Source organism: Dipodomys merriami, unplaced genomic scaffold (assembly GCF_024711535.1).
Source record: "Dipodomys merriami isolate MVZ:Mamm:240054 unplaced genomic scaffold, mDipMer1.0.p SCAF_467, whole genome shotgun sequence".
Classification (NCBI taxonomy): domain Eukaryota; kingdom Metazoa; phylum Chordata; class Mammalia; order Rodentia; family Heteromyidae; genus Dipodomys; species Dipodomys merriami.
Genome location: NW_027206032.1, coordinates 763,449 through 770,096, shown reverse-complemented (window position 1 = coordinate 770,096; position 6,648 = coordinate 763,449).

Sequence of the window (6,648 nt, the reverse complement as noted above, 5' to 3'; positions counted from 1 at the left end):
GCCAAGGGAGAGTGCAAAGCCCTGAGTTAAAGCCTCAGTAATGGAGCGTGTATGTGTGCGTGCACACACACATACACACACAGATTCAGTGTGCCACTTTAATACATATATCCAATATACACTGGTCAAATCCCACCTCCTTTTCTTTTATGCCAGATCACCAAACTTCCCCTGAAAATAATTTCCATAGCAGACTGTATATGATTCCTCGGGCCACTGAAGAATTCCAAAGGCCATGAAATAAACTGTAAGTTTTGGTTTACACATAAATGTTCTGTGTTTGGCCCAGGTAAGTGAGTCCCTGGAAGTTGTTTTTTGTGTATAGTCAGATTTTTCTTGTCGTTGTTGGTGATGGTGATTGTATGTTATTTTCCTTATTACTGTGACAACATACTTAACAGAATACGTTAAAATGAGCATTTTAAAAATAATTTATATTTTATATTTAAATAAAAATAGCAAGTATTTATTTTGCTACTGGTTTCAGAGGGTTGGGTGTGTAGCTTAGCCCCAGGCTCATGGTGACAAAAGCATCCACGAGGAGGCTGCGTCCCTCATGGTGGACCGGAAGTAAGAGTTCGGAAAGAAAGGGGACAAGTATGACCTTAAAAGTCCACCCCAAGATACCTGCTTCCTCTAACTGTCAACGCCATTCCCAGAGATCTACTTCCTCCAGCTAGGCTCCGTCCTCTGAAGTTCCTTAGAATAATCTCAAAGATGCTCCAACAGCTACGGAGACTAAACCTTCAATACCAAAGCCTACAGCGGACGCCTCATGTTCACACTGTGGTGGTGATTTTAAACAGCCCTGTAAGCAAAGTGCAGAAGTGCTGTCCTGTGCTCCCAAAAAGGAGGTGTTGGGTAAGCTTCACTGGGACTTGAGTTACAGGGCTGTTGACTATGAATTTGATGTCATCAACCTATATTACTATTTTTTTTGTCAGTCGTGGGACTTGAACTCAGGGCTCATGCCTATAATCCTAGCTATTTAGGAGGCTGAGATCTGAGGATTGTGGTTCAAAGCCTCCACAGGAAAGTCCATAAGGAAACTGGAAGTGGCGCTGTGGCTCAAAGTGGTAGAGGACTAGCCTGAGCACAAAAGCTCAGGGGCAAGCCCCTGAGTTCAAGCCCCACTACCAACAGAAACAAAACTAAAAAAGCATCTGAGAACCAGCTGTCCTCCTATTCTGGAGACTTCTAAGTCTATAGTGTGTCCATCTCCTGAACATTTCCTAACTCCAGATGTAGGTGAGGGCACATCTGGAATTCCTTTAGATCCAGGTTGAAAGCCCAAACGTTCCTGTTGCTCTTAGAATAAGGGTTAGAGACTCAAATAGGGCTTCCCAAGGCCCTCATAATGCCTTTTCTTTCGCCTTTCTCCCTACTCAGTGCTGGCCAGCCTCTCCTCTGTTCCAGGATCTGTTCCCTACTCAGGGTTTTTGCCTAGGCTAAAGATCCTCCATCTCCCCTTCCTTCCCCTCCACTCCCCCCCCCCCCCTTGAGAGCATTTAATCTTTTGAAGGAGACAATGATAAACTTCTGAGAAAACAATGTTGGAAATGTTATCTTATCTATGGTTAGTTAAAAAGATTTTCTCTATTTCAAACATTCAGGTGTGGTAGTGCATGCCTGGAATTCCAGCACTTGGGAAGTTGATGCAGGAAGATAACAAGTTCAAAGCCAGCCTGGTTTGCCTAATGAGAGGCTGTCTCTGGAAATAAAACCCAAACCCAAACCAATCATTTGTCAAATGGAAAACAAATGTTCTGGGAGAAAATATCTTTATATTTGGCCACATAAAATTTGTGGCTAAGCTGGGTGCTAGTGGCTCACGCCTGTAATCCTAGCTAGTCAGGAGGCTGAGATCTGAGGATCCTGATTTGAAGCCAGCGGAGGAGGAGGAGGGCAGGAAGGTCTGTGAGACTCTTACCTCCACTTAAACCACCTGAAAACTGGAAGTACAGCTGTGGCTTTAAGTGGTAGAGCACTAGCCTTGAATTAAAAAAAAAAAAGTTTCTGTAAGGTATATTAAATAGGTAGGTTTCATTAGGTAGCCAATGAAGAGAACGCCACACGCTATTCAGGCAGGAAAAGTTCATTTACCAAACTGCTGCCCCTGCCGTGCATGGTGAGGTATGGCTGAAAAGGAAAGCGGGCGACCCACAGCTGGGCCAGGACTTATCTAGGCCAGGGACAGGAAGAGGTGTGGCCAGGTGGGGGAAAGGTGTAGCCACACTGGATCCGGATGTGACCTCAGGGTCTGGGACCCTCCTAAGGTCAGATAGGAGGCATGTGACCAGAGGTGGCTGTGACCTAGCAGGAGGGGAAGGTGACTGCTTCCAGGTCTGCCAGTTACCTAAGGTAACAGATACTGGACAGAAACTTAGCCAAGAGGTAGGGAGGTGTCCCTGTGCAGACCTTACAGTTTCCAATAAACAAAACTAAGAGTATAAGATAAAGTGTTAACACTTGCCTATAATGAAATTCTATATTGATAATGAAGGAGCCAGACTTACCCTGAGAACCCTAAGCACTTGCCCTTTATTTTTGCCAGTTCTGGGGCTTGAACTCGGGGCCTGGGCTCTGTCCCTGAGCCTCTCTGTGCTCACGGTTAGCACTCTTACCACTTGAGTCACAGTACCACTTCCTGCTTTTTCTGTTTATGTGGTACTGAGGAATCGAACCCATGGCTTCGTGAATGCCAGGCAGGCACTCTACTACCACTAAGCCACATTCCCAGCCCAACACTGGCCTTTTAATGACAGACAGATTATCTTTTTTTTTTGGGGGGGGGGTGAGGAGGTCTGGTCGTAGGGCCTGAACTCTGGGCCTGGGCACTGTCCTTCAGCTCTTCAGCTCAAGGCTAGTGCTCTACCACTTGAGCCACAGCACCACTTCCGGCTTTTTTTTCTTTTTGCTTATGTGGTGCTAAGGAATCGAACCCAGAGTCTCAGGCATGCAAGGCAAAGCGCTCTACCACTGAGCCACCTTCCCAGCCCAGATTAATTTCTCTTAACCTACAACTACACTGGATTGGAGCTGAGTCATATATTGAAACATATTGTGATAAAGTTTACATACCATAAAACCTATCTGTCTTTCTATCTATCTATCTATCTATCTGTCTGTCTGTCTGTCTGTCTGTCTGTCTATCTACCTACCTATCTTAGTACCTATCTATCTTGTGGTTGGAACAAGGTCTGGGCCTTGGCCCTGAGCTTTTTATTTTGCTCAAGGCTGATACTATACCACTAGAGCCACAGCTCTACTTCCTGCTTTTTGGTAGTTAATTGTCAATGAAGAGTCTCGTGGAATTTCCCAACTAGGCTGACTTTGAACCATGACCCTCAGATCTCAGCCTCCTAAGTAGCTATGATGACAGGCGTGAGCCACCAGCACGGGGCTAGTGTTTCCTTGGTCTATGGGTTGTCCGTTGGTGTTCTTTTCAAACTGCAAATTCTTGGTTTCCTTGTTTCTTTTCTATTTTGCCTAACTAGTGATTTCTGCTCTAATATTGTTCGCTTTGGTTTTTAGTTTGCTTTTTTCTGCTTTTATTCCCTCTCCCTCCTTTTCTGTCTCCATCTGTCCCGTCTCTCGCTCCTGCTGTCTCCCTCTCTGCCTTGCTCTTCTCTCTCCATCTTTAATACTTTTTCATACCTCATCCAGATGGTCTGGAACTTGTGATCTTTCTACTGCAGACTTGTTAGTTCTGGAATTACAGGCATGCTCTACCACACCCAACTTTGCTTCTAGTTTCTTAAGGCAGATGGTTGGGTTATTGATGAAATCTTTTTGAAATTTGCGGTGATGGGTTTTCCTGAGCACTGCTTTTGTTGCATCTTATAGATTTTAATAGTTGTTTTCACATTACTTTTGGGGCTTGAAGTCAGGATTTCAGCCCGACAGACACACTTCATCTTTTATTTCGAAACAAAGGCAATTGCAGTTCTGAATTACAGTTCATATGGAAGTGTCTTTTTCCACTTGTTAATTTTCAACTTATGTATTTGAATCTAAAGTCTTTCGTAGACAGCTATAGTTGGATTATTTTTAAAATTGGTTCTGCCAACTTATTTCTTTTATGAAAACTTTAATTCATTTATGCACAGCAGAATTAATTTACGTGTATGTGTATGTGTGCGTGTGTGTGCCCACACGCATGCGTACAGCTGGAGATGGAGCTCATGGTCTCAGGGACTGGGCACTGTCCATTAGCTTTTTCACTCAAGGCTGGCATGCTATCACTTGAGCTACAGCTCCATCTCCAGATTTTTGGTGGTTAATTGGAGACAAAAGTCTCACAGACTTTTCTTCCTCCTCCCAGGCTGGTTTCAAACCATGATTCTTAGAACTTGGCCTCCTGAGTAGCTAGGATCACAGGGATGAGCCACTGATACCTGGCTATAATAAATCTTTTTTTTGGGGGGGAGGGGTGGGAAAGGGGGTCTGGTTGTGGGGCCTGAACTCTGGGCCTGGGCGCTGTCCCTCAGCTCTTTAGCTCAAGGTTAGCGCTCTACCACTTGAGCCACAGAACCACTTCCGGTTTTTTTCTTTTTGCTTATGTGGTGCTGAGGAATTGAACCCAGGGCTTCATGCATGCAAGGCAAGTGCTCTACTACTGAGCCACCTTCCCAGCCCCAATAATAAATCATAATACAATATATATTTTATAATAAAATATATCACATAACATTCTATAATAATGTCTTCAATTTATTTTATATATTATATATACCTTTGTTTTATTTTTATTTTTTTATGGATTTTTGTACGCTGGTACTAGGGCTTGAACTCAGGGCCTGAGCACTGTCCCTGAGCTTTTGTGCCCAAGGCTAGCACTCTACTACTTGAGCCACAGCTTCACTTCTGGCTTTTTTGGTGGAACTGGAGATGAGTCTTAAGGGCTGGGAATGTGGCTTAGTGGTAGAGTGCTTGCTTAGCATGCATGAAGCTCCAGGTTTGATTCCTCAGTACCACATAAACAGAAAAAGCCAGAAGTGGTGCTGTGGCTCAAGTGATAGAGTACTAGCCTTGAGCAAAAGAAGCTCAGGGCCAGTGTCCAGACCCTGAGTTCAAGCCCCAGGACTGGCAACGGAAAAAAAAAAAAAAGAGATTTGACAAGCTGCTTCTATAGTCATCTGATGGCTGTTTGATTCATATTTGTTCTCCCAACTAGACTGTAAGCTCTGAGGGAAGAGAATGCCTGTTTCAGCTCATCCTTAAACAAAACCTTCATATTTATACCTGTCTGATATAGTGTATATATAGTATATATATATAAATATTAATTTATCTTACTGAACTAATATTTGTTGTGTCTATTTCATGGAGTTCTGCTGGGGACCCCAGGGGTAAAGGGCTTTCAAAACAGCATCCCGGGGGCTGGGAAGGTGGCTCAGTGGTAGAGTGCTTACCTTGCATGCATGAGGCCCTGGGTTCGATTCCTCAGCACCACATAAGCAGAAAAAGCCAGAAGTGGCACTGTGGCTCAAGTGGTAGAGTGCTAGCCTTGAGCTGAAGAGCTGAGGGACAGCGCCCAGGCCCAGAGTGCAGGCAATGGACAAAAAACAAAAAACAAAAAACAAAAAAACCCGAAAAAACAACAAAAAAGCCCCAGCATCTCCCCATTTCTGCAAAGCTACAGCATAGAATTATGTGTGGGAGCCCTGGGACAAGGATATATAGAAGGTGGAGGGCCATGGTCACTTTGGGTGTGGGCCTCTCGGGGCTCTGCTTTTGACTGCAAAGAAAGGAATCTAGGCATTATTCTGAGACACGAGGGCATTTTTAGGATGGATGGGTTTGAGGCAAATGGGGGAGAATGAGGGAAGGGGGTAATGACACATTGTACTCATAAATTGATACGTTGAATTGAAGCCCCTTTGTAAAATTACTTTAAAAAAAGCTAATCAATGCATAAAGTAAAATATAAATCTAGAGCTTAAACCTGTAGCACTGACCACACTGCTTTCTGGTAATCCGCTAGCCGTGATCTTCAGCGCCCTCTGGTGGGCCCTGGGTGAAAGTGGCGAGACAACTGGAATGTCATTGAAAACTGGTCATTTTAATATAAATTAAGGTCTGCATAATAGGACTGGTACAAGATCTGGGGTTTTTGTGTGTATATGCCAGTTCTGGGACTTGACCTCAGGTCCTGGACACAGTCCCTGAGCTGCTTTTGCTCAAGGCTAGTACTCTACGACCTGAGTTCAAGTCCACGTCTGTCTTTTTCGGTGATTAAGTGTCACAGACTTTCCTGCCCAGGCTGGCTTTGAACCAAGATCCTCAGATCTCAACTTCTCCAGTAGCTTGGATTATAGGTGGGAGCTACTGGTGCCTAATTTGAGTTGTTGAAGAGCTGGGCATTCTGCCCCATGCTATAGTCAAAATGAATACCCAACAGCAAAGAAATGTTTTGATAAGCAAGTATTTGTAGTTCTGCTTCAGAAATGAGCTCAATCCATTTCTTTTTGTCACTACTCTTCTGAACTTTTTTTCCTTTGCCAATCACGGGGCTTGAACTCAGGGCCTAAGGCACTGTCCCTGAGCTTCTTTTTACTCAAGGCTAGCACTCTTACCACTTGAGCCACAGTGCCACTTGTGGCTTTTTCTGTTTATGTGGTACTGAGGAACCAAACCTGGGGCTTC